This window comes from Nesoenas mayeri (genome assembly GCF_963082525.1).
Source record: "Nesoenas mayeri genome assembly, chromosome: 2".
Classification (NCBI taxonomy): Eukaryota; Metazoa; Chordata; class Aves; order Columbiformes; family Columbidae; genus Nesoenas; species Nesoenas mayeri.
Window position 1 is genome coordinate 71,705,047 of NC_137543.1, and position 22,853 is coordinate 71,727,899.

Genomic DNA, 22,853 nt, shown 5'->3' on the forward strand with positions numbered 1-22,853 from the left:
TGGTCAGAAACTTAAAAGGTTGAATATTTTCAAATGTACATGGGACGAAAAGAAAGAGAATGAGAAGCCAATGGAAAAATAACCCTTGATGATCATAAGTTTCCAACTTATTTGATGTGTGTGAGCCATCTGAAAGCAATTCCATTCAAACTAAACGCTTTCATGAGAGGACCCAAGGCTCACTAGATACCAAAGATGAATTGGAAAATCAGCTGCTGCTCATAACACTGTGCATATGTAGATGAAGATGACAAGTTAAAACAGAATTTTAATGGGATCATACCTCAGAGACAGATGAAAACCTAGTAACTGTAGATAGTCTGACCCTAGAGATGGAAAATAGAATAGATGGATGCACAAGACTCCTTAGAATCTAATGAAAATACTGAAAAACTTCTGTGAGAAGAACAAGCATCTGGATAGTCACAAAAATGAACGTAAATAACATGGATGTTAAATGGATGACCTCACACTCTGGTAAGGCTGGAAAAGGAGGAGCATACAAAAGATGAAGAAATAGCTGTAGTGAATATGAGTTACATGACTTAAATTCAAAATTTGTAATGTACAATACATATACAAATATGTTCCTAGGAACAGACTATGTGTGTGGCTTTTTACTTACTTGTGCAGATCTGATAATTACAAGATCTCAGAAGCAAAGGAGTACATAACAATGATAAAAATGTATCAGTAATTGAATCTAAGGCATTGAAACTGGGCTTGGCTTCGGTATAAACCATAGAAAATGAGGTGTGTGGTATAATCAGAATGAAGTAAACTTAGATAGCCAAAATGTTTTGAAAAGCTCCTGAATAATTTGTTTAAATCATTTATATGGATGTCATCCATGGTCAGATTACTGAAATGGAAATCATTAACTCAGTGTGAATGATAGTGGAAACAAATAAGTAGTAAACAAATAAGAAAAATTTTGGCATTCTATCTAGCCCCCAGGCTTTTCACCATCAACTTGGAAGTCCAAGTTACGATAAAACTGTAAAGATGATTCATAATCACTACACTAAATTCTAAATCATCAAGTCACTCACTTTATAAGTCCTTTTCAGCTGTTCTTGAAAAGACTGAAGTTGATATATAGACCATGAGGAGTTGCTCACTGTACATCTTTCCTTCTATAGCAACTGAGATCATCACAGATTCTTCCAGCCTCAGAATTTGAAGAACAAATCCCACAAGGAATGAGAGAAAACTCTTGTGCTAACTTGCTGATGATTAAGAGTGCTTCCCCTCTCGATGCATTCCAGCTTGCAGTTCCAAACCAAAGCTCGTTCCATTGGATGTCACCTGCAGTGAGCACATCTCGAGATGTGTCACTAAAATTGCATCAGGGCTCATGCATAGGCTGAGTAGCCAGCAGGAAAACTAGTTTGGGTTCACAGAAAAGAGAGGTATCCCTCGTGACCCTTGAAATCTTTTTTAGGATGCAAGGTATATGTATGAATCAGCTTTTCTCAGTGTAACTTAAATCATTGTTTTTAGACTTTTACACCAGACTGAAGCATCACTCATGATTTACCAGTCCCTATGAACCCACAACAGATGTACAAACAGTGAAAATGAGTAGATAATGACTTTTTCAGACAAAAGCATTTAAACATCTTCCTTCTGTTTCCATTTATTTGGCTGAGACATTCAAAGAGCTTTGCAAACCTGAGCTTTACTGTCATATGAATAAAACAAACAAAAGAGATGGAAATTTACTGGGAAAGAACATGGTGTTTCTATACCCATCACTCTTGAACACTCACAAACAAACTATAGGCAAAAGTTAAAAAATGCACCAAAAAAAAGGAAAAACAAACAAAAAAAATACACCATAACAAAAAAGAAATTATAGGCTTAGATCTGCTGCCGAATATCTGGCCTGTTCATAATTTTGCAGGCTACTGATCTACAGAGAGGAGCGAAGAACAGTCATATGAGGTGGTGGCTTTACTTTTACAATCAGAACTCATAGACTAATTGATCTTTAAGGCAAAAAAAGGTAGAAAATTTGGATAATTCTGTCGGATCTTTTCCATCTCATTTGGCAGAAACCATGAGCCAACAATACCATCTACTCACAACATACTCACCCAACATGTTTGCCAAATTCATGTACAGCTTGTTAAGGCAGGTTTTTTTTTTTAAATCTTAATTTTTTGATTGTAATCCACAATATCTGTTAAAACTGCAGTGTAATTTTGTGAATTTCAGTGTTAATTACAGGTTTCAAATCTCTATTAAGTAGTCTACCACCTCTGCCAGTGTATTATTAAGCTAGCAATTTTTAACTTTCACTTTTAGTGCTTAGAAAAATTGAGACTTCATTCCCATTTACACTCATGCCAGTCCATCATGTAGTTTGTTACATAAAGAAGATCTATAGTGTTTGTTTTCTATGCATCAGACTCTTCTGTGGACTCTCATTTTCATATGAAACAAGAATGCATTAAACTTAGCAGAGTATTGTTTTTCTTCCTCTGATTTTACCTTGTAGACTGATTCATGCCTAAATTTAAAAAAAAAAAAAAAAAAAAAAAAAAAAAAAGGTCAAGAAACCTATTATCAAGGTTATTTCCAAGGCAATTGCACAGAAATTGCACAGATGTTAAAATTAATACCTCTAACAAAATGGTTAATGGTTAAGTAGTAAATTCTACAATAAACTTTGTCTTGATAGCTGTTAAGACTAATTCTCTTAATTATCAAGCTGCTATCACTTTTGCATGGGACCATCTATATTGCTAATGTGTCCTTGTACTACTGTGTATTATTATTTGATTTGAGTGAATTGTGGAGTCTCATCAGAGAAAAGCTGATGCTTTATCCCATGCTCTTTTTAATGTCCAATAAGATGTCTTTAATTTTTTGTTTACTGAAGAATTATTTCTAAAAATTCACTCCAAATTCTTCAAACACGAATGTTTCCAAGTTATCCTGTCAGAACTGTATTTTGATGTTTGTTTTTTGTTTGTTTGTTTGTTTGTTTTCTCCCCTCTTTGTTTGAATCTCTCAGTTGTGGACACAGAACAGTAGAAATTTGGAGAGTCTATATTATGCATGCACACTTAAGCTAATTTCTCCTTTGACTGGTAGCTTTTTCTTTTCAGTTTTCCTTGTGACAGATACCAGATGACTGCTGGCACATCTCACATCCCTCTTTTTTAGTTCCATCCTCTTTTTCTAATTTCCTTTTCTCTTCTGTTTTATGCTTCTATTTGGTATTTACTACTTCCTCAATTAACTCTCCCAGTTGAAGTAGCTTCTCACTGGAATGCAAATAAAAAATCATACTGCTTTCAAATTTGTTAGTTTCTTTGCAGGAAACATAACCTTTGTCTATTATCACTTGCACATTGTGCAGCACATCATTAAAATCAGAAACTGTAAAAATGAGCCAGCACATTGTTTATAAACATGTAGCCAAAAACTACCCAGTTCTGAAGAGCTCAATTTTCTTTTTCTTTTTCTTTTTCTTTTTCTTTTTCTTTTTCTTTTTCTTTTTCTTTTTCTTTCTTTTTCTTTTTGTTTTTCTTTTTGTTTTTGTTTTTCTTTTTCTTTTTTCTTTTCCTTTTTCTTTTTCTTCTTCTTTTTCTTTCCCTTTTCCTTTTTCTTTTTCTTTTCCTTTTTTTCTTTTTTTGTGCTTTGTTGTACTTAGCATATACTTTCAATGTTTTATTTTCTTTGACCTTTTCTTGAATCTTCTTAGCAACCATGTTGCTCTTCTTGATAATTCCTTGACCAAGAATGACAATTATGATTTTTATCTACCTCTTCTCCATTGATCCAAAGAGAGAGATGGGCAAAAGAGAGCTACTAGTGTTACTGAGATGCTAAAATCGTGGTTTACTTTGTAAAGATAGAAGAAAAAAACACTGCAGGGGGAAAAAAAATGTTTTTATTAGGGAAGAAATTATCCTGTTGCTCAAACCATTAAGCATCTGAAAAAGTCTCCTGATCTACATATCAGAAATATAGACTACTTTAAAGTTCCTTTGTATGCAGTGAAGCATCTTAGAAAGCCTGAAGTTTAGGCATTGTGTTTGAAAACACAATTTTGTCCTTTGTTTGCATTTTAAATTTTAAAGTATTGCAACTTTCTTCTTCCTATGTGACTTAAAGGGTGAAAGGGCTGCTTTATGGCATGTTTTCCAAGTTACCAATGGACAAGAAAAGGTCTACTTTACTCATTGGCATCTTTAATTTAAGTAGTGGATTTAAACCAATTATATAATAAAAAAACCCAAAAACATAATAGAAAAAATAAAGCAAAATTGTTCACATTTTCATTTAATTAGGTTAAGCTTTTGTCCACTTTTTAATCTATTTTCATTAATATTAGTATTGAGATGCATACTTTCTTGTATTTTCATTGCTTTACTATAGATAAAATTCTTAGTGCTTTCTTCTAATTACTTTGAATGTACTGTTTGAACCTCTGCCTTGATTCACAGACTAGCATATAAAGAATTTGCTAGTTGTACATTTCATTGCTGTATGTTCCTACTATTTCTCACGTAGTGTTGAGCTACCCATACATTGTAATAATTTATTGTAATATGGGTAGGAAATAACACTGTATTCACAGTTAACCCAAACTGCTAGAACAAGTATTTGATGAAAAGTCATGAAAAAGAATCATCTAGCATACAGGAACAGCTGGGTAAGGGCAGATTTTCAGCATAAACATAAACAAAACCCAAGCTTGCATAACTTTGAGGGATTTATTAGGCAATGCTGTGTTATGCAGCACTGTGATCACTGCAAGGCTGGTCTCCAGGTTCGCTTTCTTACCAACTTCAATGTAATTCACCTGTTCTTGCTTCAGAAGGGTTGAGATACTTTGTATTGAGTCTGACAACAGCCTTCACAGAACAGAGGAGACACTTGCTTCTGTGCTTTCCATCCTTTAAAATGGGATCGTTTTTTTCTAAGACTTTTCAGATATTATTTCCTGGGAGAAGGTACTAATATGCTCGTAGCAGCAAAAACTCCATTCTTCTGAAGCTGCAAACATTAATCCCAGTCAGAGAGACTGCCTTGGAGCCTGCCCACACTCTCCTCTAATCTCACGACATTGATACATTTAGTACTAATAAAGGTCCAAATATGAAGTTGATTTTGTTAACTTTTTTTCCCCGGATTTGCCTACCATGTGGGATTAGAATGGTTCTCTTTTATCCTCTAATGTATGTAGTTTCACATACTATTTGTGGGGAGACTTGATTGTAAGCTATTGGGTTTCTTTAGTGCTTTTCCACAAGTATGGTCTTCCATAAACACCCATATGCATATGAGGACTTCTTTTCTTTGTTAGGGTCTATTGCTTTGCTTAAAGTTTATTCTGGGGCATCCAGTGCACTCCTGAAGACATCCTTTTTTTCACCTCCTGATGCCAATCATCTGATTGCTTATCAGGAATCAAATTCATTTTGAAAAATATGAAAATGGCTCACCAGCTTCTCATCAATCATAAATTCTTCATGCTTTCTGCTTTTTCTTGCTGATTAAATGGATCTCATTAATTTTATTTTTTATCTGGAGTCTAGTATTACATTTCTCTGATTTAGTTTGACTTTTGTATTCCTCTGAATGTTAAAAATATAAACCATTTCACAGCTTGTGTCTGATTGTCTTCCTCTTTTTCTCTTCTGTTACCTGCACACATAGAGTGAGTTTTGTTTGTCCGATTACCACAGTTTCAGTTTCATATTTCAATAGATAATATTTATTTTGATGGCTTGTCCTTGGGAATTAGAAAATTATCATCAGCCCCTAAGAGCCAATGAGTCCAGAAGTAGTTTGCTTCATTCTGTGTCTGAGCACTGGTGTTTCCAAGTGAGTCTCAATGCTTGATCAGGACAGTGTAACACAAGCCTCAGCAGAACACAGCAATGGTTGGGCAACTGTATGCTTTAACAACAATGCTGCGTCCTCAGCCTTTTCCTAGTATCTTCGTTAAGCGGTTTTGATTCTTAGTGAGTCACTCAGCAGAAAAAGCAGCTAGGTATGGGAGCTGGGGGTCCTGGTGGACAGCAGGATGATCATGAACCAGCACTGTGCCCTTGTGGCCAAGAAGGCCAATGGCATCCTGGAGTGTATTAGAAGGGCTGTGGTTAGTAGGTCGAGAGAGGTTCTCTTTCCCCTCTACTCTGCCCCAGTGAGACCACATCTGGAATATTGTGTCCAGTTCTGGGCCCCTCAGTTCAAGAAGGACAGGGAACTGCTGGAGATAGTCCAGCACCGAGCCATGAATATGATTAAGAGAGTGGAGCATCTCCCTTCTGAAGAAAGGCTGAGGGAGCCGGGTCTCTTTAGCTTGGAGGAGACTGAGGAGTGACCTCATTAATGTTTATAAATATGTAAAGGGTGAGTGTCGTGAGGATGGAGCCAGGCTCTTCTCATTGACAATCAATTATAAGACAAGGGGCAATGAGTACAAACTGGAGCACAGGAGGTTCCACTTAAATATGAGAGGAAACTTCTTCACAGTGAGGGTGCCAGAGCACTGAAACAGGCTATGCAGGGAGGTTGTGGAGTCTCCGTCTCTGTAGACATTCGAAATCTACCTGGACCCCTTCATGTGTAACCTCCTCTAGGTGTTCCTGCTCTGACGGGGAGATTGGACTAGATGGTCTTGCAAGGTCCCTTCCAATCCCTAACTTCCTGTGATTCTGTGATTTTCATATATCAGGCAAATCCAGTTTTCCCTGCACCATGAATAAAACTTACATTAAGTTTATGTTCAGATAAAAACTTAGATACACTTTATGTTCAGATCGATTAATTTCAAGCTCACGTAACAAACAAAAACTTCTAAGAAAAAGTGCTGAAGAGTTAAATAGGTCTGGCAGTTACTTCCCTTCTGTAAAAGCCTTGGGCTAAGATTTGACAAAGAGCTTAGGGTACACCAAAACTTTGTGCTGCTGCTAAATGCAAGTGAGCAAGTGCCTGAGGGAAGGCTTAAGTATGGAGCAGGGAACTGCAGATGGCGATGTGATGATAATTACAAGGGCACCATGGCCTTGTCTGCAAAGGTATCGGGAAGCCATATAGTAAAAAATGTGATTTCTACTGTAGGAAGGAAGGAGTTGTATGAAGGAAAGGTGTTACCTCCACTAGAAAATACTTTTCTGTTAAATTAGTCACACCTTTTTCGAGGGTGAGAGATATTTTTGATCAACCTAGAAGACAGAAGTGGAATAACCTAAAACTGTAATACGCATTCCTATGGAATGAATTGACACACTAATGATAAGTGTATCTCACAGCTGCTGTTGTCTTAGAGTTCCTGCACACCTCTCTGTGCATACTTTCTCCTCTCACTCCACACAGGCATTTGCATGGTTTTACTATCCCTTTAAGTGATATTTTCTTCTTTGAGAACAGAAGTTTCAATAGCTACTACTAGAATGGAGCTAGAGCGGTTTACAGTTGTGATACAACAAAGTATGTTGACTAAACATGGGACAAAGTCATCTCAACACTGATGAAATAAATCTAGAGATCTTCCATGTTCTGCCTTGTCTTCCTTTACATTATTTTGTAATGTAATCAATGGGGAATTCTTTTTTTTTTTTTTTTTTTTTTTTTTTTTAGAAAAATGTGTTGTGCTCAAGAATACCTTATTCTCTGGTAGGAGCCGTTTTCCTTAAGCTGCTGGGTTTCTGGTTTTATTTTTTAACCTCATACAGTGAATTTCAAGTCTCTGTAGAGCCATACTGTTACCAGCATTAAGCATTCCTTTTATTTTACTGTAAAATATTGGCACTGTGGAATTTCATACTTAGTCCCTTAATAATTTCCATATCACAATTGTGGGCATATTTTATTTCTCCTAGAAAAGTATGCTCTTTCAATCTTCTATGCCACTACTAGGAACAATATAGCCCAAGTTACACAGAAAATCCACAAGTAGAAATAAAACCTGATGAAAACAGCATGTTTAAGAATGCTTGGAATTTGGAGATGTGTAACACAGACTAAACATTTTCAAGTGTCCCTTTTCTCAGTGACTGCTGTCATACACCTCAGACCTGATCTGTACCTGGTGAGGTAAATTAGCTAAAAGACTTTCATTTGCTTTTCTGGGTTTTGGATTGGGTTACTCTTTATGTAGCTCTGTGTGTATGTGTACTGATTTTAAACTGTTACTCTTGTATTTAGAGGTCAAGACAAAAAGTGTCTCTCCCTTTTAGAATGGTTATGTCATAAGCAGTACCCTACCCTTCACAACGTTATTTTTATCAGCTCAGGATTACTGGCAATTCCTTGTGAGAGATTAACAGAATAAAGCTGTCCTTGACCTGTACCTTCATTGTCTTTCGAAAGATGCCTAGCTGGTTCATTTAAAAGCAGTTTGAACAATCCTATTACTTAATCTGTTATTGGATATGTGTGAAATGGTTTTTAGATAAAGCTATACAAAAGCATGTTTTAATGCTTAGAAATTTTAGAAAGGAAATCTCTTTTGGGACTTTTGCTTGATATTCATTCAAAGTGGAAAATATAATAGTTTATATGGAAAAGATAATGATAATACTGCATGTGACAAAAGCAGATGATGTGAGTAACCCTATCCAGGTTTGGGGGCTTTTGTAAGAATGTATGGCACTCAGAATAGGTGGTGTGTAAAGGAAATAGACATAGATTTTAGGAAGAGCTGCAGCAGGAAGGACAGAAAAGGTCTGAACTTTATGAGAAACAGAGTAAAAAGGGATAGGGTTCTGCAAAGGTTGAAGTGATGCAAGAGAGGTGATAGGGAAGATGTGGGTCTTGTGCTTCCTTACTGTATGTGTAGTAGATGTGACCTTTAGGAAGCACAGGAAGGTTTACTGAAGGAGCAGGTGCCAAGTGGGCAAGAAATAGTCTTGGGGTCAAAATAAGAATTCTCAAGAAGAATGAATTTATCATGGGAAAGGTGCATATAAGGAGAAAGAAATGCACAAAGAGCTAACTGGGAAAAACACAGAATAGAAAAGAGAGAATAATGGATCAAGGCATGAATTTGAGAGGAGAGCTTTAAAACAGAAAAGGGATGACCTGGTAAGGAAATAGTATTCAGGAGATGGATACTGGGTGATCTTCAGAGTGGAGGCAGAAGGAAATTAGAGATAAAGAAAGGTACAAAAGAAGGAAGATAAAAGAATCTCTTGGGACAGTGAAAACATGAAAGAAGAAGAGGTATTTTGAGAGAGGTCTAAGATAGAAAGAGTTATAATAGGAGAAAGAATAAGAGTAACATAAAAGGAGGGCAAGGAGAGGTAAATGATGGAAAATGGTGGAAAACCTTCACTCAGGGAATCTCTTTCTGACTCTGGTTCGTAGCAACCAATGTGCTATACAACTGAGCTGTTTCCATTGACTCTTAGGTTGTCAGTTTGGGAATGGCTAAGGGTATCACTACTGTGTCATTCTGTTTTACTCTATTAAAACTGTACTTTATTCTCACAGAGCTGGGTTTTCTAGAGGTACTAGTTTTCCTTCATGGGTCTTTTGAGGCTTGATAATTCTACAGAGCTGTGCAAACCTACCCAAGCTGCAATGGATGCAATGCTGATTTTCTATGAGACTGTACATTTAAAGAGTTTAAGTATTGTTACAATTTACCTTAAAATCATGTTAGATGAGAAGAAAATGCTGAGAATAGTTTTCTTTTTTATTACAACACTAAAATCACAGAATCACTGAATCACGGAATCACAAAATGTTAGGGATTGGGACAAACCTCAAAAGATCACTTAGTCCAATCGCCCTGCCAGAGCAGGAACACCTAGATGAGGTTACACATGAAGGGGTCCAGGTGGATTTCGAATGTCTCCAGAGAAGGAGACTCCACAACCTCCCTGCACAGCCTGTTTCAGTGCTCTGGCACCCTCACTGTGAAGAAGTTTCCTCTCATATTTAAGTGGAACCTCCTGTGCTCCAGTTTGTACTCATTGCCCCTTGTCTTATAATTGATTGTCAATGAGAAGAGCCTGGCTCCATCCTCACGACACTCACCCTTTACATATTTATAAACATTAATAAGGTCACCCCTCAGTCTCCTCCAAGCTAAAGAGACCCGGCTCCCTCAGCCTTTCTTCAGAAGGGAGATGCTCCACTCCCTTAATCATATTCATGGCTTGGTGCTGGACTATCTCCAGCAGTTCCCTGTCCTTCTTGAACTGAGGGGCCCAGAACTGGACACAATATTCCAGATGTGGTCTCACCGGGACAGAGTAGAGGGGAAAGAGAACCTCTCTCGACCTACTAATCACAGCCCTTCTAATACACTCCAGGATGCCATTGGCCTTCTTGGCCACAAGGGCACAGTGCTGGTTCATGATCATCCTGCTGTCCACCAGGACCCCCGGGGCTCTTTCCCCTACACTGATCTCCGACAGGTCATTCCCCAACTTATACTGGAACCTGGGGTTGTTCCTACCCAGATGCAAGATTCTACACTTGCCCTTGTTATATTTCATCAAATTTTTCCCCTCCCAACTCTCCAGCTGTGTATATCTTGCTGGATGGCAACACAGCCTTCTGGCGTGTCAGCCACTCATCCCAGTTTGATGTCATCAGCAAACTTGCTCACAGTGTACTCTATTCCCACATCAGAGTCATTGATGAATATACTGAATAGTGCTGGTCCCAGTAGTGATCCCAGTCCCCTGAGGGACTCCACTAGATACAGACCTTCAACTAGACTCTGCCCCATTGACCATGACTCTCTGGCTTCTTTCCTTCAGCCAGTTTGCAGTCCACCTCACTACCCGATTGTCCAGACCACACTTCCTCAGTTTAGCAGCAAGGATGTTGTGGAAGACTGTGTCAAATGCTTTACTGAAATCATAATAGACTACATCCACGGCTCTGCCATCATCTATCCACCTCATTATGTCTTCATAAAAGTCTATGAGGTTGGTCAAGCACGACTTCCCCTTGGTGAAGCCATGTTGACTGCCCCTAATGACCCTCTTATCCTTGATATGCCTTGAGATGGCAACAAAGATAAGTTGTTCCATCACTTTCCCAGGGATGGAAGTGAGGCTGACCGGTCTATAGTTACCCGAGTCCTCCTTCTTGCCCTTATTGAAGACTGGAGTGACATTTGCTTTTCTCCAGTCCTCAGGCAACTCTTCCATTTCCCACAACTTAGCAAAGATGATGGAGAGGGGCCTAACAATGACTTCAGCCAGCTCCCTCAGCACCCACGGTTGCATCCCATGTAGATCCATGGATTTATGGATGTCCAGATTGCTTAATTTGTTCCTAACCCAGTCTTCATCAACCAACACAGATTCCTCTAGGGCCTCAGTGGTACGGGGCTCCTCAGGACAGCCTCCAGCAGAGTAGACAGAGACAAAGAAGTAATTCAGTAACTCTGCCTTCTCTGTATCTTCTGTCACCAGGGCATCCACCCCATTCATCAGTGGGCCTACATTGCCTCTAGTGTTATTTTTGTCTTCCATGTATTTGAAGAAGCTCTTTCTGTTGTCCTTGACCCCTCTCACTAGGTTTAATTCTAAGGAGCCCTTAGCTTTCCTAGTTGTCTCCCTACGTCCTCTGACAACTGCCTTATATTCTTACCAAGTGGCCAGCCCCTCCTTCCATGATCTATAAACTCTCTTCTTCCACTTGAGTTTGCCCAGCAGTTCCTTGTTTAACCACATGATTCTCCTGGCTCCCTTTCTTGACTTCCTATGTGTCGGGATGCTCTGATCTTGAGCTTGGAAGAAACAGTTGCCTGCGATGCCAAACTCAACTAGCTTCCAACCATCCTCATCTTTTTGGTCCCCGGCCTCTGCCTGACAGTGACAAGGCACAGGCTGCCTTGGGTCTTTTCCCTCTGCCTGACACGGCAGAGGGCCTATCAGCTTTTGGGGGGTACCTCCCTGGGTCCTTTCTGACTGGTACTCCAGGGAGTTACTCCACCAGTCAATCTCCTTCTCACACTCCCTGATGGTCCTCAGTCTCTCGACCTCCTCCTTAAGATTCACTACCATGCTCACACCTCATACAGGTGTACTGCCTGCCTCCCTCACCTGGCAGCAGCAGGCTCTGGCACTACCTGCAGCCAGAGACCTGAACAGCCATGGTTCAGGGCAGGCTCTCTGTCTGGGTCACCACAATCTTGTTGTGACAAGCTCTCTGTCTGGAGCAGACCATCGTTGGCAGCAGTCTGGGACACTGGCCATAGGTGAGAGGGTCTAACAAGGTGAGGGGTGGGGTGTGATCACTGTCACCGTGGTAATGCCCACGCCACGTCAGCTGCTCTCACAAGGGCTGCTGGTGGCTTCCGGGTCGTGAAATTGAAACCCAAGGAACCAGAAAAACCCCTCTGTACCTTGTGACCCACTGAGACAGCTCCGGTTGAGCTGGCTCTGATCAGCTTCACCTCGGGGATGAGAATGAGTTAGAAGAGCAATTACAGAAAATAACACTGTTTCCAAGAATTGCAAAATAAATTTAACTTAGGCTGCAACAGATGATGAAAAAAATATAGTTATTTTAAATCCAAAGCATCTCATGCTTGCATAAGAAAGCTGTTGCTTTCTCCTTTAGGATTAGCAGAGAAGGTCAGTCTGAGTTCGGAGTGGCCCAAAGCTCTTTGTATACTGAAACAGAGGTAGACACAGAAGAATTTGAATTCAAAGTATTGCGTTAATCCTCCTCATCTTTCCACTCTGGAAAAAAAAAAAAAAAGGTTAATGTTTACCAATTTTCTCTCAGAGGAACACTGTGCTGAAATTTGCTCAGATCTGGAACAGCATCCTTAACAGTCATCCTCCTGTTCATTGGTGGGTATTCTTTTCTTGTGCACTTATTCTTGAGCATATTCTCAACATAATCTAAGTTTGGGGTTTTTTTTTGACACACATTCTTGTAAATACCGTGGTTATGAGACAGCTTTTAAAAAGATATCTCTCATAGCTTCAGGACTGCAAAAGGATCTGGGGGTGTTGATTGACAGTTGGCTAAACATGAGCCAGTAGTGTGCCCAAATGGCCTAAAAGGTCAACAGTATCCTGGGTTGTATCAAGAATAGTGCGACCAGCAGGACTAGGGAAATGTTCATTTCCCTGTACTCGACACTGGTGAGGCTACACCTGAAATCCTCTGTTCAGTTTTGGGCCCCTCACTATAAGAAAGACATTGAGGTGCTGGAGAGAGTTCAGAGAAGGGCAACAAAGCTGATGAGGGATCTGGAGCACAAGTCTTATGAGGAGTGGCTGAGGGACCTGGGGCTGTTTAACCTTGAGAAAAGGAGGCTGAGAGGAGACCTTATTGCTGTCTAAAACTACTTGAAAGGAAGTTGTAGCATGGAGGGTGTCGGTCTCTTCTCCCAAGTAGCAAGTGATAGAACAAGAAGAAACAGTCTCAAGTTGTGCCAAGGAAGATTCAAAAGGGATATTAAAAAAAAATTCTTCACAGAAAAGCTTGTGAGGCATTGGAACAGGCTGTCCAGGGAAGTGGTTGAGGTGTTCACCCTGGAGGTGTTCAAAAGATGAGGCTTTTAGGGATATGGTTTAGTGCTTGATTTAGGTTATGGTTGCACTCGATGATCTTAAGGGTCTCTTCCAACTAAAATAATTCTATGATTCTATGAAATGTCATCACATGGAGGGTAATACGAAGACAACCCTCTTGAGCTATGTTCAATATGTGAAGGACTCAAGTGCAGCTCATTGTGGGACTCACACTGGGGCTGATGGTGCTGACCTGGAGGCACACAGATCTGGAGTGGTCTGGAATATGCAGCCATTGTCAGCTCCTGGGAATTATGTTTCTAGCTCTTCCTCTAGTTTGCTCTCCAATTTATATATGTGTTCTGTGGCTTCTATGAATGTAAGAATTCGAGTTGCAAATTTCAGAAGACTGTAGCTATTTCTTTTATTCTACCTATACAACACAAGATGCTCGTGTTCCCCCTGTTTTATTCTACAATTTATTCTGCAAAGAACTGATTATCTTTTCGGCTTAAGCCCTGCAGCTATACTTTTTTTTTTTTTTTTTTTTTTTTTTTACTATTGGACTGTCATCTTTATAGACCTTGGGGGTTTTTTTCAGCTTTTTCCTCTGGCACTTGATAGAGGAGATGGCTATCATAGCTATTTGTATGCAAATGTAATTTTTTATGGGTTTTTTTGCTTCTGCCTGTCAGAACTCAACTGGAGGAGTTAAGTAAAAACATATATATTTTTTTTTGTTCCCAGAGCAACAAATTGGCCAAGCTGGGCTTTTTTCTGGCTGTGTTGAGAAGTTCCACCTCTTCCAGAGTCACTCCTCAAATTTTCCTTCAGATATTTTTGTCCCTTTGCCTTTTAAAATCTACATCCTCTCGAAAGAGAGAGAACATGGGCTTAGTTTTAACTACATAACTTTTTAAGGTACTTTTTCTACAGCATCATTACAAATGGTATTTTTACCAACTTCAGAATCATATTTAGTTCATGAACTTGTTTAGGAGATAAGATCAGCACTGCAAGTTTTATTGTTTTGTTGATTTTTTTTCTATGGCAACATAATTGAGAGAAGCTGGTAAGCCTGTAAACTCAAAAAATAAATATTGAGTGTACTTCAAACTAATAGGCCATTCATCTTCATCTGCAGTATTATCTGTTTTTGCTGTGAAGAATTACTCCCAGCTAGTTATGCTCTTACTCCTATTATGAACCCTATCATGATATTTATGTACTTTTACAGAATGATATGGACAATTGATGTTCTTACATATTGTCCATAATATGAATTTCCAACAACATCATAATTTTCATTTTCTTCTTTACCAGTGTTCTAGGCCTTCATTTTCAGAGAGTGCCTTTCCACAGTTGCATGGCACTATACTGTCTGTCTCCACTGTTTTTTTGCATGGATATTCTTTCATAGGACAATTATTGTAATTTCATCAAAATTTACCTTGTAGTCCTCCTCTAAATTTTCTTATCTTTGATCCTGACATAGCACCAGAATAATAAATATAACTCTTTATTTTCTATATTTTATATGATTCTTTGTGATTGTCATAAACCATAGTGAAAATAAAAAGCTTCAAGTTCTAGTCAGGGTAGAAAAGGTAACAAAATTATTTTACAGAAATTCAGTATAGAATTCTAGGACAGTGCTTCAAAGCTATATTCTGTCTTAGCTTAATTCTTTGTAGATAAAGCAGAAAGTATTTTTTAAATTTATTTAATTACCATCTATGTTCCTAAGGTGTTTCACCCAAATGTGTAGTAGTCTTACTTGAGCCACTGCCTGTCAGGCAAACCTCCGATTCTCTCATGTGTACTCATTTGCTGTCAAAGACATGATTTTCCCCTCCTCTTATTGAGTCTAGTAGCTTTCCCTCCAGCTGTATGCTTATGTGCTGGGTTGGATCTTCATCTGTTCTAACATCTTGTTTAACAGAAATTAACTTTTAAACAAGTGAAATATTGGATAACTTTGAACTGTTTTTCCATTGATGTCATGCCAGCAAAGATCAATTTTCTGTTGCTTAATTTATTAACTGAATATAATTATGTAGTTATATTGATGACTCACTGCTTTTTCATTGTTCTTAGGTTATAGTAAATATGTCACAGATACCTCTATCATTGGCAACTTTGACAGAAATCTATTGATCACTTTTTTACTTTTGATTAATTTTAGTGTGTTGTCCTCATGCTAAGAATCTAAACTAAACTATTATAGAAAAAGTGGAAGAGAAAGTGTCTGCTTACTGTAAGAAAATGAACAAATTTTGATGACCAGTAGTTCAGGATTTTAGAGTGAAACTAGGTAAGAGATGTCTGCTATTTTCTCTTCACTTTGTCAAATTCTAATATTGATACTGGATACTTGCATTTTACTATATTTAACTCTCTTGCCTCTTATAGTGTTGACACTCTTAAGCGTGTCACTCTTGAAGATTAATTACAACATAAATATTTTAAAATACAAAAATGACTGTATTCTCACATACCAGTTTCCTGAAGGCAGTTCCTAGAAAATTAGATGGAGAGTAATTCTAGTTCATGATAAAACCTTTCTGGTGTTTATGACATTTCACAGTTGCAAAAGAAGGTCATCAATGTACTTCAAACATTCATTGCACTAAGTGCGGAAAATAAAACATTCTGACTGCAGAAACACAATTTTATAGCTATAAATGATTGGACTGTAAATTACTTTCCTGGAAAACATCCTTTTAGTCTGGAATTCTCTTCTAAGGGATCTTTACGATTTCATTAGGTTTCCTTTTCACAGCAGAAATTTAAATAATTTAGCTTTTAATTACTAATTCATGGGAAAATAACTTGAGATTGTTTACTTTCTAAAAAGATCACAAATGAAATTATTTATCATTGATATATTTTCAATAAACATTTTTTTTAATTTTTCATGCTTTACATACGATGCCATTAGCACAACAATATCTTATCATGTAGATTGTTGTAGAGAAGCTTCCTATTTTTAAGCAGAAAGATGCAAATCAAAACTTTCAAACAACATAATGCAACTTTGCTTCTCCCTCCCACTTCTATCTCACCACATACCTTGTTGATAATATACATTGTGACTTTGTACTACGTTTATTACTGGAAATTACTAGCAGTCTGGAATCAAAATCAAATGTATAATACTTCTGACAAGAAGGATTTCTAGTTGTTATTTAATCTTCTTTGTAGCAGCAAAACTTGATTCTAGTGAAGTGCTTCGAGAATCAGCTGAGAGGTGAAACACGATCAACGAGAAGAACACTTATTTCTCTTAATTGGATACCAGGTCCAGGGAGCACCTGCAGACTATTGGGGATGGGATGTGATGCTGGCCAGGGTCTAGCTAATTATGTAAATTCTCACTAGTAGGGTGAGTGGGGAGGAGGCCTGAGTACTTGTGTGATAGTAGCAGGACTGTGTGGCCTATTGTTGGTTAAGACATAAGCACAAAGCCCGGAGGCTTTGTGTGTGAGTGGTGCCACTGGTCATCAGCAACAAAACCTATTGTACTGTGCAACATAGAACACTTTTCTATGGGCTTTTATTGGGATAGAATTCTTTCAGAAAAAGTTGTTCCACTAACACAAACTTGTATAATGCGGTTTGGTGTTAGTATGTGTGGAAGAACTTGACCTGTGTTGATGTCTGGGTTGGACTACATATTTCTGTTTTGCTTACATTCATTAAACTTTGTCTTTGAATTTGAAAATTATTTAAAGTACTTTACTGGGTTTGAAGCTGGGTCAAATAATACCCATACAATTGTTTGTCTAAGATCACATTGCAATGCATATTGTTATTGCTTATTGGCAAATAGTAGTATTAGAAATGATGTTATGGGTAATTGGTGAATAAGTAGTACGCAAATCAAATGAGCAGTGGTGATTAGACTATGTGTTCCAGATTATTTCTACTTATTGCTTGGATCTGAAATTTGAAAGTTTCTGAGAGGAAGAACCTAAGGATGTATCCACTCCTTTTTTTCCACTACAGGTCTCAAATCAGAAATCTGATGTATAGGCTCAGACTGATGCAGTAGCAAAGCTCTGAAGGTTCACTGTGACTTATATGTGAGCTTTACTGAGAGAGAAGGATAGATCTCAAGACACTGATCCTGTGGGACAATGTGTTTGAGCTACATAGAAAGTTTCTTTATTTGAGTGAAATGCTGTCAAAGAACTTATATATCTTGGACTCTACAGATTGGATTTCCAAATGTGTCAATGTCTTTACTATTGGTTGAACATAGTCCTTATTCTCTGTTCATTCAAATAAGTAGTAAGTTTGTTCAGTAAATCATTTATTTGGTCATTTAAAGTAATATTTTGGTTTCTGTAAGTTATTTAATGAGTCAGGGGTTTTTTGTTCTTTTTTGACTGATAAGTACCTATCCACCCTTTCCCTGCTTTCAAGAAAACTAAGCAGTATTAGGTCCATGTAGTAACTCATACTCATGTTTTCACTTACTCTGTATTAAATCTAGAAGAGTGATTTATTTATGTAGATACAGCACAAACCTGAGATGTTCAAAGTGACAGTTTATGCTGTTATGTCTAGAATTGTGTCATTGATATTTCAAGCAAGTTGAATTACTTTGAAACTTGCTTTGTGAAACTTCTTTCTAAAACTGTTCACAACTTGTCTTGCTGATGACATATTCTTAAATTCTGCAGTTGGGATTATATGTTAATTATTGTTATTTGTCATAATTTTTAGTGATTTATTGTAGGGCAGTGGTATGTATATCTTAGATTTTTAATTTGGCATGCTTAATTCCTTTGGGTGAGATATAGGGATACAAAAGTGACACTTTTCTGCAACACAGTTTTAAAGTGGATGTTAAACAACTTTTTCTCAGTACAAGAAAGAAATAAAAAGAAGGAAAATAAATCCAGGCCTTTAGATACCTTTTGATGCTGCTGTAGAACCTATAGAATGCATGGAATTTTTCTGAATGTAGTACAGCCAAAAGAAAGAAATATAATTTCTAGGGACAGGGTTTTACTGTGTACAAACATAATTGCTAGGGTAGTACCAAGGTTAGCAATGGCAATAAATTAGCTGAAAGAAGTTTACTGAAAAGATCAATTTCATTGTAATTGTTTAAAATTTAAGTAAGGAAACACTGGAATCCATATATGCTCATCAAGCATATTTTTGATCCTTCAAACTCATAAGCAGGTTCTTTTCAGTAGTTCTCTGTGCTTTGGCAATGTTTTAATAAGCTGCTTTATTTTTCACATGAATACTTCTGTATATGTTTCTTCTTTCATACTCATACTAAGGGACTTGCAGGTGTCGGTTGTTTTCTATTGGACAGGACTCCTCCAAGGACAGAGATGATAGTCTGTGATTAAAGATCTTGCAGTGCAGAGTCCTGGACTGAGAGAAGACTGTGTGATGGCAGAGGTTAGATCTGCTCATTGGAGACTGTAGGAGGTATAAAGACCAAATTAATAAGTTTGGGTTTGGACTTGTCTGAGATAAAACCACTAAGGGTTGCCAGCTAGTTGTGTTGGTTTATTTTGTAAAAGAAGGTAGGGGGAAACAAGGAAAGAAATCCAAAACTTCCTTTCTGATCCCTGTCATTCCTTCTCTCCACCAAAAATTTGATAGAATATCTAATTTGTAGCTTTTTTTTTTTTTCTTTAGGAGGACAAGGTCATATGATACATTACAGACTATAAGGTATGATGTAAATAATAATCTCTAGTTCAACTGAACAGGAAAAAAAAAATATCTGACATGCAGGAAAATTAAAGCCTTTGTGAAATATAGAAGGAATAGTGATAAGTGTGCAATACATTCTTTAAAAGTTATATTCACTTTATGGGAATTTACTTCACATTCAGTGGCATGTTAGTGTAGATAGACTTGAGTTTCAGTCAGATTTTTGCATTTCAGAAGTGGGAAATGAGAACTGTAGATGCACGGTATTAATTTTCAGGTCACTTATGAGTAGGATAGCTGTACGCATATCCAGTGGGATCATTGTGGTAGGCTGGGGATAGTTTTGTTTATAATGAAATATCATGTATTTTAACAACTCTGACCCGAGTCCTAACCTCTTACATATTGTAGGACTCATTTAAGAAAACACTGGAAAATCAAAGTGAATTTGAAGCCTGAAAATACTTCCAAACTTCCACAGAGTTCGTGACCTGGTAGATTACTGGTAGGGATTTTAGCATGTAAAGACTGAGAGATTATTCCTCCCTTTTGCTATATAATGCTGTATTATAGGAAGTTTCCTTCCTTAATTAGGTATAAAAGCAAAGGTTGGCCCTTTCTAAAGCATTTTGTACATTCTTTTTTAGAATAGTGAATCCAATATGAAAATATTTTTGTTCCCTCTGCAGTCAGTATTCTAGTGTATATAAGGCTAACTTTAACTGCCCTTATGAGTCAGCTGTGACTAGCACACTTATGAAAGTTAAATCCTGCTTGCATATATTATGGCCATTGTCACTTAACAGCCTCATCTGAACACAATCATTCTAGACAGAATCCTTTTTCTTCCATGCTCTGTTGCATTCACTCATTAAAAATGTATGCTACTGGAAAACATACTACTAAACTAGTAATGCAATTACAGTTTTAAGGAAACTGGACAAAAATATATAAAAAGTGAAGTATTTTCGATGACATTTAACAGGAAACAATGTAGATGCTTTTATACAAGACAATCTCAATTGTATCATGAAGGACTGGAGTTTTTATCTCTTCTGTTCTGAATCGGAATCCTGGGTGGAAGTACCATAAGTAGGTAAATTAGTTATTTGCAGGAAGAACATAGACAGTGTAACTTGCCCTTTACACAGAAGGGGGAGAAAACTATGTAGTACACTTAGGACTTCTGCAGTGTTCCAGGTATTTGTTTCAAGTTCTCCTCAGGACCCATGTGGAACTTTTGGCTTTGATCTTCAAAGAGATTGAGGATTATTTAAATGGCACTTCAAAAAGTACGTGGATGTGGACCTAAGACTTCAGTCACGAGATGTCCTCCTCTCATTTGAACATCATATTCTAGGGAAGTTTTTGGACATAGATAACCTTTAAAAACAGGGTATAAGTAGGAAATATGAGAGTTTGCCATTGCTCTAGCTTAGTATTTTTATTCTTAAATTTAAATGCTAAGGCACAGTGATAATTTTTGTTTCCGATTTTCTAAATATACTTGAGACCCGTGTGCAGTCTCTGATTGTAATCACAGTTGACAAATTCAGAGAAAGTAATAGAATAATATTTGTGTGCTAAGGAAAACAAATGCTAAACTAATTTAAAATGAAACAGAAAATAAGTATTTGAGTTTGCAACTGTTCACAGATCTGTTTAATTTAACGTATGTGAACAGTTCAGATGTCTGCAGAAAAATAAAAGGAATTTGTCTTTAACTTTGCTTTGTTGTACCAACTTGTTGTCAAAAACTGCCCACAGCAGTCAGCTGTGTCCTTGAATGACATAAACCTTAGATTTTCACAGGTTTGGGTTTAAATAAAGCCATTACATTTTGCTTTCCCTGTGCTTCTGTTTTTTCATATGGATAGGAAGAAGGGAATAGTTCTGTGAACTGAAGACAATGGCGATTTGTTTCTCTGTTTTGCCTATCATTAGCAAGGTGATCTTTCGCAGAAGGATTGCTAAATAATGTTGTAATAAAGCTTTATTTTTCAGAACACTTACTCTTAAGATGTTAGTGGCATTGTGAGGATAGATACATAATGTGGGAATAGCCCTTGACAAATGATGCTTGTGTCACTTCCTTTCAATTAAAAAGAAGAACTTGGGGAATAATTAAAACCCAGAAAAGTATATTCTAAGCTAGATCAAACCAAGACGAAGACATGAAAATAAAAGGTGAATATGATTGCATTTTAAGTCATTCTGTGTATATCTGTACAAGTATCACTTTTTTAGTGGAGTATGCCCTTTCCAATTATTGAGTCAATTTTCATATTGTACACAGAAATGTGTTGCTGTAGCATATATGTGTATAAAAAGTCTGATAGTTCTGTCTTGCCTGTTGAGAACAATTTAAAAGGAGCTTTATTGTCTCTACTCCTTATGTTAATTTCCCTGACATTACAGGGAACTAATCTCAGTACCTATGCTGTGAAAAGGCTGTTCTCTGAAGTCAAACTCTCACAGTGCTTCTAGTGTACTTGAAGTGCAAAGTTGACATGTTTGCTGAAAACTCACCAATCTTGTATAGTGGGTGAACAACCCCTCTCTGAAAAAGCAGTGCTTGCTCTTCTGCAGTGCTGTTCATAACACTCTTTGTAGACTACTAGTTCATTGTTTCGGCCTGAAAATAAAGGGCTTGGATGTGTCTCTTTCCTGAAATCATTGAAAATGCTACTAATTTCTTTGAAGAATGTCTCTGGGAGCAAAGCTGCTGTTCTCTGCAGTGAACTAATTGTTTTCCAGTGTCAGTCATGATCCAAGAATACCTCTTGGATCAACCCTCTTAGGCGAATGAGGCACATCCAAGCTAGGTTTTAGTGCATAGTTATTACAGCTCTGGATAAGAACATAACATTAAACTTTTCTTGGGTTCAGGCACCTGTATAACCAGCTTGGTATTGAACAGTTAATCATGCTACAGTTTTTCAACTGGGCAATAGAAAACCTCCAATATGTCAGAGTCTGTGCTATCCATCGTCACAGCACAAGTATTTAGTATGTACTAATTGTACCTCGGGTGACAGGTTAAAACGTGACAATTTTCTTATGCATTAGAGTGAGTGAACAGAACAAAGAGGCCAGTATTGGGGTTTTTTTGGCAGCTGGTATTAATGAAACTCCTTTGTGACACTGCAGCTCTGGATGTGAGATAAAACAGTCATTTCTAGGGTCCCAAAGGAGAAGGCAGAGAATATATTCAATCCAAGAGCTACTGTGAGTGCCTGGATCTGAAAGGGAGAGTGTGCTGATGATCAATTTTGGTTCAGATCAGGAGTGTGTTTTTGAAGTTAACCTTCTGGTGGTTCCCACTTACTAAAATTCAACACAGGTTATGGAATGCACTCAGATTGTGTGAACCATATTCCTTCGAGAACCTAAAAACAGAAGATTTTCTCTGAGAGTAACCTGATATTTTTCTCCTTCTCATGGACATTCAATGCATGCCACCAGATTTGAGCCAGCAAGAAATGAAAACTTCCTGAAATGCACAGTGTGCAGTTCCTGACTCTGAGCAGAAACCCTTCCACTATCCATCTGCTGACATTGCACCACATTTGTGCTAATATAATCAGCTTGTAACTACACATGAGGACCAGTCCTTCTAGAACAGAGGACACAGGCAATGATTATTGTGCAGTCTCTTTTACCCAGCTTATCTGAGAGTTTACCTTCACAGGCATTCATCTCATCTAG